Genomic DNA, 12375 nt, shown 5'->3' with positions numbered 1-12375 from the left:
TAGTGAGTGTTGAGGTTTTCTGGCAAAAGAGTGCTTCAGCCCACGTAAAACAGTAAAAATACTACAGCTAGTACATACTCATAACCCATGGGGAAATTGCAATTGTTTAAATCCTTTTCAAAATACACAACATGTTTCCTAGAGATGACATTCCAGTTCATATACCATCTTTACAGATTTTTATGGGATTTTATTGATTCTAAAAAAGGCATGAACTGGCCCCATTCTTTGCCATCCTAGAATGTTTCCCACCAGTGTGTGTCGAATGTTGCAGCCACTACGTCTCTACTGTGATGCCGTTTCTCTGGAGGGTTTTGGGAACAGTTCATGGGAGATGAGGCTTCATCAGGCAATGTCCTGGCTTTGGTATATTGTGTCCTCATGGATCAAACAAGTCAATCAGTCCTAATGATTCTTTACAAAATTGTGGCCACATTTTGTGCATTTAAGATGGAATTATTGAATTTCTCCATGGATTTATCTTTATACTCTAGAAGAGGTTCTTGCATAAGGACGTAAGTCAGAAAGGGATATTTAGCATAATCATCTTCTCCATCATTTTTTCCTAGCTTCTAAAGAGTATTTTATGCTGTGAGATTTTGACTTGATGACAAAAATTTCTTTGAGCAGCATGAAGACATCATATAACTCATGTATTTGGAGTCCATTTTTAATAAGCATACATGAGATACACTAGAAGGTTAAGAAAATGTTAAGATGGTTAAAAAACTTCATCGTCTCCATGGTATTTCGAACTGTGAATTGTGTTAAAAACCTATAACTACCACCGTTGTTTATTTTTTATAATTTAATATGCCGAAGAGAGATCCACAAAGTCAGCTACTTGAGTTAATTTTGCTTCTGCTAATGACTAGTTTTAAAGGGAGTTTAGAGTAGTTATTGTATAAGTAGCCTGGCATTGTTTTTCTTCAATTTTTAAGATAAGATTATTTTAAAACATATTAATTTAGAATTTGGTATGAGAGTGTCCAAAAGATCTGTTCCAAACATGGAAGCATTTTGAGTAACAGAAATACAGTCATGAGGTCCCTTAACTGAGAAGTGTAACAAAGTTGAATACTATGAGGAGAAATGAATATTTTATAATTAGTTAACCAATTTATAGATGAATGTTGGGTATTTTAGATTGGAGAACAATGTGGACTGTGTGTGGTACTGTCTGATTTAACAGACATTCCAGAGCAAGATCTGAAGATGCTTCAACCAATTTAGCTGAGGCTGGACTGACGTTGAGACAGGAGGATAAGTTTTGTTTAACCACATTAAGAGGGAGGCCGTGATAGGCAACGGGTCTTTGTTGTTTGCCATATTGTTTGGTAATATCCCTAGGCGTGATTTTCCATTTATATTCATACAAAAAGAAAAGTTTATTACAATCAGTGGTGATCTTATGATCAGCTGTTCTATGGAGATATATGAGGTCGCCTATGATATATTCCCCGCGGAGCTGGGCGTATAGAATATAGAGGCTTCTTGTGGCTCTTTTAGAGTCCCCGATTAGTTAATGGGAAAAAAACAAATCGAGGTTTGATATCCTATTGGCCAAACTCTGGCATCTCTTTTGGCCTTTCTGAACAGAGCTGGGCTATCGAAACTAAATGGAATCAGGGAGGGTATAGCTCAGTGGTAGAGTGTGTGCTTAGCATGCACGAGGTCCTGGCTTCAATCCTCAGTACCTCCATTAAAAAAAACAACAACCTAATTACCTCCCCCTCAAAACGAAAACAAAATGGAGAAGAGAATGGGACCTCTGTTGTGACAAGAACCCTTGGGCTTCACTCTGGTCTCTGCAAAGGGAGATTACCTTTCCTCTTGCTACTTGGTCTCAATGGAGGTCAGTGAGCAGACACTGTTAGTGAGGAATTATATTGATTGCTGTGTCAATATGTAGGTTGGAAAAACTTCAGTAATTAGTCCAAACAGCTTTGCCTTCTTATTATTCAGTGATTTATTTCCACCTTAGGTGAAAGAGCATCGTACGGAGGTGTGAGGCTGGGCGGTCTTTACCTTTTACGTTGTTTCCATAATTCGTCACTTGTAGTTTAAAATAAGCTCCATCACAGATGCAATGACTGAACATAGCAGTTGATGGAATCACCAATCTCCCTTTTAATATAAAATTTAACTTGTGTTTATTTTCAGATGTAATTCCTGTCAAAAAAGGAAGTTCGGGTTGAGGGAGACTCTCACGTAGTCCATAGAGGAGTTTGACGTCACCCACATCAACTTGCTACAGCAGCAAACCCCTGCTTCCTGTTCTGAGGCAGCAGCAGCACATAGACCAGTGAGTCTCCCCTCATCCTGTCGGGCTCGCCTCACCTTGCACAGCCCTGAAATTGAAGAAGACGTTTTCCACCTGGTGGAAGACCTGAAACATGTTTCTCTCCAGCCTTCTGAAGGTGGCCATGGCTTCATGCTGGCTAGGTAGGGATGGTCCCAGGGGACTGTGCCTCCTCTATGACCTGAAGACTGAGGGTAGCAGTCTTATGGGTACCTTGGGAAGGAAGGGGTAGTAGGGTGTAAAATAGGATTTCTTTGTTCCACACTGCTTATTCCTAAACTTCTGATTCTATGTTTGTTTTTTTTTTCCTTCAGGATCCAGCATTGCCCAGACGGTAACTCAAGAGCAACCACCAATGCTAGTGCAGGAGAAGGAGGCTGTGACCCTGGACTGCACATACGACACCAGTGATCCAACTTATAGTTTATCCTGGTACAAGCAGCCCAGCAGTGGGGCGATCACTTTCCTAATTCGTCAGGACTCTTACAACCAGCAAAATGCCACAGAAGGTCACTACTCATTGAATTTCCAGAAGGCAAGCAAATCCATCAAACTCGTCATCTCAGCCTCACAGCTGGAGGACTCTGCGGTGTATTTCTGTGCACTGAGTGAGACCACAGTGAGAGGCGTGTTGGAGGGAGGTGTACCAAAACCCAGGGCTCTGCTTGATGCATCCACCTGCTGTAGGGGCCAGGGCAGGGTATTGCCATCACAGACAGGAAGTGGCGAGGGCTGTGGCAGCACAGGTGTGGGGTTAGAGGGAGGACACGCATTCTAAGAAAATATTTCTCTAGATTCACAGACTGTATCCAGAGCTATCATTCATAAAATACATCCTGAACCCTGAAAATGTGGATTTAAGTTATTTACTGAAGACAAAGAACAGCCACATAAAATCTTTGCTATTTGGTGATTAGACTGAGCTAGAAGAACTGACTGAGGAAATTTAGAAATAATCTGACTCAAAAATTAGTAAAAAATGTGTGAATTGTTGGATTTCCAGATCAATTTGTTCAATAAATATTTATTGACTATATAGTATATTATATTACAGGCATTGTTCTGAGTGAGGAAGATCATGAAATCTCTGTGTGGCTTTCCTCTTTTTGAGTATCATGCTGTCTTACTCTGTTGAATGAATTTGTTTATTTTACTTTATTAGCTGAGTTAATGGTACTCATTTACTTTCTAAGGTGCCTACTGTGTCACCAACTTTGTGCTAATACTCATTCCATCTTATTAACACCTCGAGCATGGAAGAGTTCAATTTTCATAACATAGGTTTACCTGCCTCTCACCAGTCTTACCCAGAAAATGATCAATAATTAGTGGCTCTTAGAGGGACATTGTGAAGGAGCAGAATATGAATTCTCTTCTTTCTCTGCTCCTGCCCTTCAATGCACACTCCTCCAAAAGCATTTTTTGCCATTAGGTGGCTGATTTTGCACACGTCCAGGACCTCTTTGTTCAGTCAATGTTCTACAATCCCAAATACTCCTTCTTTCCAATTTCTTCCTTCTACCTGGAACCCCATTTTCTCAGTGCCTGAAAATTTGAATAGTAATGGATGATTTATAAGTGATCTTGTAACAGCCTCTTATACTTGTGTTTGGAAGTTGTGTAGAGTAGAAATCTTAAAAGGAGCACCTTAAGACTTTTAGAAATATTTAACCATTTTAACAGACTTTTTCCCATATGAACCATTTTAAGTGTACAGTCCAGTGATATTAAGTACATTTACATGGTTGTTCAACCAGCACCACATCCATCTCTATAGCTCTTTTTCATCTTGAAATACTGAAAATTTGTATTCATTAAACAGTAACTCCCCATTCTTCTGTCCCTCCAGCCTTTGACCATTACTGTTCTCCTTTCTCTTTCTATGAGTTTGCCTACTTCAGACAGCCAGGATAAGTGCAATCATGCAATATTGGTCATTTTATGACTTATTTAGCATAATGTACTCAAGTTTCATCCAGAGGTAGCATATGTTAGAATTTCTTTCCTTTTTAAGATTGAATAATATTCCAGTGTATGTACATACCACATTTTGTCTACTCATTTATCTGTTGATGGATATTTGGGTTGCTTCCACTTTTTGGTGGAAACATGGATATAAAAATATCTCAATATTTGGGGGATGTATATCCCAATTCTTTCAAATTTTTTTCAGTATGTAATTAGAAGTGGAATTGCTGGATCATATGACAGTTCTATTTTTAAATTTTTGAGAAACATTTCTACTGGCTAACTTGAACAATGATGCTCTAGATTTCATCACAAGCCAGTTTCAGGGAATAGAGAGAGTGAGTGATCACTAAGCTGCAGTCCCTTGGTGGTTCACTTACGCCTAGAAGAGTCTGTCACCCTTGCTGTAGAGCATTGCTCCTCAGATACCTAATAATTGGTCTAAAAGGAATGTTGAAGGCACTGCCTAGTGGTCAGCTCCTGAACTGTATTTGGGCATGCTTCATAAAGTTTCTTTCTTCTTTTGGTGAAAGAGCCAAATCTGCAATTCTTTAATCGTATTTATTAGTTTAGTTTGCGTAAATAAAGAACCTGTTAACAGGCTGTATTCCTGTTATTCCAAAAGTATTCCAAAGGATCAAGAAGAAGTAATATTTCTGCCCTCTGGTCTCCCTCAAATTTACTCTGAAAATAATCCATAATAGACAAAACAGGGACCAGGTTTTGGTATCAGAGATATTTGTGTTCAAAAATTTAGTTCTGCCAAGAACTTCCTAGACACCTGTGAGCTTTGTTTCATTATTATATAAAACATGAGAGTGATATATGATTTAATATTTTATTGTGACAATTTACCAATAATGTAGCTACAGAGATTGACAGAAACAGATGATTAGTTAATGAGGGTAATCTTAACAGGTCCAGAGAAAGCATTCATTCTTGATTCGAAATTCTCAATGATTTAGAAATTGAAGGGAATTTTCTCAATTTAATAAAGAACCTCTACAAAAAACTCTATCAAATGTCACACTTGATGGTGAATGAATGAATGTTTTCCCCCTAATTTTAGGACTAGGAGAAGTTTGACTCTCACCACTTGTATCTAATATTTTGCTAGGGACTCTAGCCAGTGCAATAAGGCAAGAGAATGAAACAAAAGGCATACAGTTTGGAAAGGAAGAACTGAACTTATCTTTATTCACAGATAGCCTTACTGTCTGAGTAGAAAAATTCAAGGAAATCTACAAAAAGATACTAGAGCAAATAATTATGTTTGAAAAAGTCAAATATACAACTACCTTATGCCTTCGCCATTCCACTTCCAGATATTGACCCAAGAGAAATGAAAGCATATGTCTATTTTAAAAATTGGGTACACAAATGTTATCCTTACAAAAAAAACTGAATCCTACAAATGTTAGCTTTATTTGTAACAACCCCAAACTGGAACTATCTGAAATGACTGTCAACAGGTGAATAGATAAATGAATTTTTTTATATCTATGTAATGGAAAACTACTCAGAAACACAAAGGAATGATCCATTGATAGTTATAAACATGAAAGAATCTTAAAATAATTATGCTGCGTGAAAAAAGCTAGACAAAAGAGAACATATGATTCCATTTATATCATATAAAACATACAAACTAGTAAATCAGATCATTCTATACGGATTTTAAAACTTCAATTATGATATTTCTTTTGTTTTCACATTTTAATGATTCTGAAATTCAGGATAATTTGACTATTGATAAGATAGTGTGACTTTTTTTCCCATAAAAAGCTTTTTATTAAAAGATACATGTCTTACAAATGATATTATTTTAGGACTGAGAAAATATTTTATTTCAAGTAGTAGTGAGTCCTCAGTGAAAGACCCCTCCTTCATTATTTTTGTTCAGTATAGCAAATATTTACTGAGCATGCAATAAATGTCAGTCACTACTGTTCCATAAATTGGGGTACAATGCTGAAAAACAAAATCACTCAGTAATGACTTGGCTTCTTATTACTTCCTCTGTAATCAACCTCAGACCGTTTTTTGACATTCAGTGGATTACAGGCTAGGGCACAATTAATACGTGAGAATATAAGTTGCTATATTAAAGTGCTTAAGAAAACTGGTATCTTCTCAGCTACAGAAATACGCTGAGATGCTCTGTTAAAGAACTTCCATGTCACGTATTGTTCTAAGAACAAAACAGACCTGAGAGGTTACAACAGTTGTTGATCAGGTTTCCAAGTGTCACCTGAAGACTGACATGTGCCTCATAAATAAAGACAGGGATGAGAACATAATTGTGAGTTCCAGGAGATGAGGAAACATGCATCCCATTTCTGCCCCCGTCCACCAGGGAGAGCAGTTTCCTAAGACAAACACACTTCCTGTGTGAAATGCAGGCTTCCCTTTATCTAAACCTTCACTGTGAACTCAACATTTCTTCAGGGTAGTTGTCAAGCACGTTATTCAGGCGACACTGTAGAGATGAACTCTTCTCCAGGCTTAGTGACTGTGGTACTCTTAATGCTTGGTGAGTAAAATGCCTCTAAAAATGTGTATTGTTTCTTCTGCTTCATCAGGAAAATCTTTAACCATAATTTTATCTGAGAGCTTTATGCCCAAGGGGACATGAACTATTTTATTTTTGCCCAGGACAAACCCGTGGAGACTCAGTGACGCAGACGGAAGGCCCAGTGACCCTTCCAGAATCAGCTGCCCTGACTATGAACTGCAATTATTCAACCACGACATACCCCACTCTTTTCTGGTACGTCCAGTACCCCGGAGAAGGTCCACAGCTCCTCCTGAAAGCCTCGAGGGACAAGGAGAAGGTACTCAAGAAAGGTTTTGAAGCCACGTACCACAGAGAACAAACTTCCTTCCACTTGGAGAAAGCCTCAGTCCGAGGGGCAGACTCGGCCGTGTACTACTGTGCTCTGGGTGACACAGTGACAGGAGCTGCAGGGGGAGCTGAGCACAAACCCTGAGCAGCAGCCGGGGCCTGGGTGCTGAGTGCCTCTGAGTGTTTGATCCTCTCTGTTCCCAGCACAGTCTGTGGTGGTTTGTCCCTCAGTCTCCGGTTGACACAAAGATCACACCACTGGCTAGAGCGTAAGAAGAGGAAGTAACCTCTCCATTACCCAACTCGTCATAAGTGAAATTGAGTATATCTGACATGAGTGGTTCCTTATCCAGGACCAAAGTAGTTTCAAGTGAAAGCCACATAAACATGAAGTTGTCCCTTGCTCATCCTTGCAGTCGAAGTCCAGCCCGTTTCCAGGTTGTTCTGGGCCACCCTGGTGGTACTGCTGTATCTTATTATACTTCTGTAGAGCCAAAGTGTGCCAGAGAAGGTGGCATCTGTGTCATGTAATAGGAGGAGAAGTGAGAGGAGAGCTACAGGCTCCAAAAACCGTGGTTCCTAATAGAAAAAGAAGGGACGAGAAGAAAGGAGAAGGAACAGAACCTCACAGTAACTGAGCTAGAAAATGAGAGGAAAGGGACATTTATCTTGGTTTATTTTCTAGGAAATCAGAAGCTAGGCACAGCATAAAATTGAAAAAGGTGCTTTGAGGGCATTTAGGGATTGGAGGCTGAAAATAGGACTGAAAATATGTAAGCAGCAGGCTCCTCTACCAGTGTCTGTAGAACAAGCGATGATCACTTCCTGACTCCACCCAGCATTAGTCACTGATGCACTGAGCAACTGCACAAAAAAAGTAAGAAAGCCAAAACAATTAAAAACTAAAAATATAATAATTAGCTATTCACTTCATGGAAATAAAATAACATTCTAGAATGTAACATACTCATAGTAGTCTATATGATTCAACTAAATTTTCTTCTAGAGAAGTTTTACCACCAATAGTGGTGATTAAGCAGAGTATTTTCCCCAAACCTTGTGTATTACTAAGGTTTTGGACTTTTGCTTATCAGCTAGGCTTTTTCATTTTTTAATAATTTAAAAAATTATGAATGAGATGGAGCTTCATTTCATTTAAAAGTTTTTTTGTATAAATTGTTCATTCATATATCTGCCCATTTCCTACTGTGTTAGTCATTTAAATATAGATTTTAAAAAACATCCTGTGTTAAGAAAGTTGTCATAAGGCTGTCATATGTGTCCTTTTAAAAAATTTAATATTCTGTTTTTGACTTTGTTTATGGCCTTGTTTGTTTGCTATGTAGAATTTTAAAAATAGCATGTAGTAAATTTATGAAAATTTTCTTTTATGGATTCTGAGTTATATTTCACGCTTAAAAATCCATAGCACTCTAAAATGATAAAATTTTATCTCATTTTCTTTAGTTTCTCTCAGGCTAATTTTGTCTTTAAATCTTTAATCTAAATGTGTGTGTGTGTGTGTGTGCGTGCGTGTGTTTATGAAGCGAGGTTGAGGTTTAAGGCTTTCTATTTTCCTTAATTTTTCTTCGTTTGTTTTGTTTATTTTCAGGCAGTTACCCGGGCTCAACATCTTGAAAGACCCCTTTTTCTTCATTGATTTTAAATGTTATGTTTGTCTTTTTTGTATCTTTTTCATAGTTGCTTATTATGATTTCCAACCTAGGCACTCTTTTCAAAATTTGTACTTCATTGTTCATAGTACTTTATGCCACTAGCTTACTGGATATGTAAAGAGCATATATCCCATCAGCCCCAAGCTTGTGCTAGAAATAAATACAGAGAAAATGATGTGGATGGAAGAGAAGCCATTGGAGAAGGAGGGAGAGAGAAATCTGCCCCATTGCTTCACAAGATGTGTAGTGAGGCGTCACCTCCGACAATGGAAACTATCTGCCTGTGTTCCCAGCTCTGTCAGTTGGTTTGGATTGAGAGGACCCCCAAAAAACCGCTGACAGCAGGCTCACAATTGGTCCACACAAGGATAGTAGGTAGACAACCAACACTGGGAAGCAAGGACAACTTTATATCATCTCTGCTCTTCTTGAAGAGGAAGATTTCAATAGTGAAGACGTGGGTTTAGCATCCGGAAGAGTCCCATCTACTTGATTTGTTTGTTTGTTTTCATATTCTTTTTCACTAAAGGTTATTACAAGATATTGAATATAGTTCCCTGAACTTTACAGGGGAAATCTTCTTTTTTAAAAAAATCTATCTTTATATATAGTAGTTAACATTTGCATATGTCAAACTCTGAAATTTATCCCTTCCCACTCCCTTTCTCTCAGTAACCATAAGAATGTTTATTACATTTGTGAGTCCTTCTGTTTTGTAGATGAGTTCATTAGTGTCCTCTTTTTCCCTTCTTCCTTTTTTTTTTTTCCTTGTTTTTTTTTTTTAGATTCCACATATGAGTGATATCACATGGTATTTTTCTTTCTCTTTCTGGCTTACTTCACTTAAAATGACATTCTCCAGGAGCATCCATGTTGCTGCAAATGGCATTATTTTATTCTTTTTTTTATAGCTGAGAAGTATTCCACTGTATAAATATACCACAACTTCTTATCCAGTCATCTGTTGATGGACATTTAGGTTGTTTCCATGTCTTGACTATTGTATATAGTGCTGCTATGAATATTGGGGTGTGTGTATCTTTTTGAATTAGAGTTCCCTCTGGATATATGCCCAGGAGTGGGATTGCTGGATCATATGGTAAGTCTATTTTCAGTTTTTTGAGGAATCTCCATACTGTTTTCCATAATGGCTGCACCAAACTACATTCCCACCAACAGTGTAGGAGAGTTCCCTTTTCTCCACAACCTCTCCAGCATTAAAAAGTCCACAAACCATCTACTTGAAAGACCTTGAAATCTGCTGCTGCCCCACTGTTTTGGATCCTGCCATTGCTTTGGAGGAAATTTTTGAATTTTTTTCTGTTACCCCATAGCTTTTGATGAATTTTGTAAAAATCCATGGTAACTATCATTGCTACTCTTTTTTAAAACATTCTTTTCTCTTTTTTGAGGGGCAGGTAATTAGGTTTATTTATTTATTCTTAATGGAGGTACCAGGGATTGAACCCAGGACCTCATGCATGCTAAGAACACACTCTACCACTGAGCTATCCCCTCCCTTATCATCGCTACTTTTGAGAGTGTTGTTGACACTGACTATATTTCACCATGCCCCCGATTTAAGCAGAATGGGTATGGACAGTTCTGTTCTCTAAGGTTCTCTCTTTCTCCCTCTTCCTCTCCCGCTGCCTCTCCCTCTCTCCTCTCCTTTTCTCTCAACTCTTTCTTTCTTGAGTTTGCTGGACTAATTCTGTTTCCATCCTTCCCTGATGTAAGAGTCTCTGAGGGATCAACTATTTCTTTGAGCCATTAACACTTAAAAATTATTTTACTGTGAAATATAACAATTGTTCAAGAAAGTATATAAAGCCTACAAACAGTCAATCCATATTAGGTTTTTTTTGGTACATACAAAGTTGAGACTGATTTTTTGAGATATGAAATTTCTTAATGAGTTTTTAAAAATGCTCTGTATTAGTCAGGGTTCTCCAGAGAAACAGAAATAGCATCAATAGGATGTGTGTGTTTGGTGGTCGGGGGGTTTGATGTAAAGACAGACAGAGACAGAGAGACAGAGATTTTAGGAAATGGCTCATGTGATTGTGGGGACTGGCAAGTCCAAATTCTGCAGAGCAGGCAGGCAGGCAGGCTGGAAACTTGGAGAAGAGTTCATCTTGTAGTTCACGTCCAAAGGCAGTCTGGAGGCAAAATTCCTTCTACCTCCAGGACCTTAATATTTTTCTGTTAAGAGAGATCTTCAACTGACTGGATGGAGCCCACTCACATTATGGAGAGCAATCTGCTTTATTCAAAGCCTACTGATCTAAATGTTAATATCATCTGAAAAACACCTCATAGCACCTCCTAAACTGATATTTGGCCAAATATCTGGGTATCAAGCTTAGAAAAGGGGAAACATAAAATTGACCATCACACTTTCTTTATCTTTAATAGTCATTCTGAATGCATAGTTTGTTTTCGTGGGTTTACTATACCAGCTGTTTTTGGTGTTTGTATGATGTATCTTTTTCCATTTTTTGCTTATGATCGTATGATTTTTACCCTTCATTTTATTAATGTAGTGTCACATACATTTATTGACTTGTGTATTTTGAACCATCCTTGCCTCCCAGGGATAAATCCGGCTTGAGCATGGTGTATGATGCCTTTAATATGCTTTGGAATTCTGTTTGAACATTATTTTGTTAACGATTTTTGCATTTATATTCACCAGAGTTGTTGTTCTGTGATTTTCTTTTCTTATGGTGTCTTTGTTTGGTTTTAGTATCAGGATAATGCTGGTGTCTTAAAATGAGTTTGGAAGTGTTCCCTTCTCTTCAATTTTTGGGACAAGTTAAAAAAAATTGGTGTTAATTCGTCTTTACATATTCACTGGAATTCATCACTGAAGCCATCTGGTCTTGGGTTCTTCTTTTCTGGAGGTTTCTGATTACTGAACCACTCTCCCTACTTGTTATTGATCTGCTCAAATGATTGATTTCTTTATGATTCAACCTTGGTGGATTTTATGTTTCTAAGAATTTGTCTGTTTCTTCCAGGTTATCCAATTTGTTGGCATATAATTGTTCATAGATGTCTCTTATGACATTATCAAGTCCCATAAGTCTTTTAGGTTTTCTTCACTCTTTTTTTGTTGTTATTTTTTTCTTTTGTTCCTCTGACTACTGACTTTTCTTCACATTCACTTATTCTTTCTTCTGCTTGATCAAGTCTCATTTTAATCCCTCTAAGGAATTTTTCAGTTCTGCAGTGTATTCTTCAGCTTCAGTATTTCTGTCTGGTTCCTTTCTATGCTTCTATGTCTTTGCTGAACTCACTTTGTTCATGTATTGTCTTGTTCATGATTTTGTTTAGTTGTCTGTGTTCTTTAGTAACTCACTGAGCTTCTTTAACATGGTTATTTTGAATTCTTTGTAAGGTAATTCACAGATTTCCATTTCTTTCAATTGGTTGCTGGAGACTTATGTTTTTGATTGTATCCTGTTTTCTTTATTCTTTTTGCACTTGTAGATTGGTTTTACTGTCTGAGCATTTGAAGACGTGGGCATCTCTCCAAGTATTTATGGTTTGGTTTTTACTAGAAGAAATCTTTATAGGTCAGT

The sequence above is a fragment of the Camelus bactrianus genome, chromosome 6 (assembly GCF_048773025.1).
Source record: "Camelus bactrianus isolate YW-2024 breed Bactrian camel chromosome 6, ASM4877302v1, whole genome shotgun sequence".
NCBI classification, from domain to species: domain Eukaryota; kingdom Metazoa; phylum Chordata; class Mammalia; order Artiodactyla; family Camelidae; genus Camelus; species Camelus bactrianus.
This window is presented reverse-complemented; position numbering follows the sequence as displayed.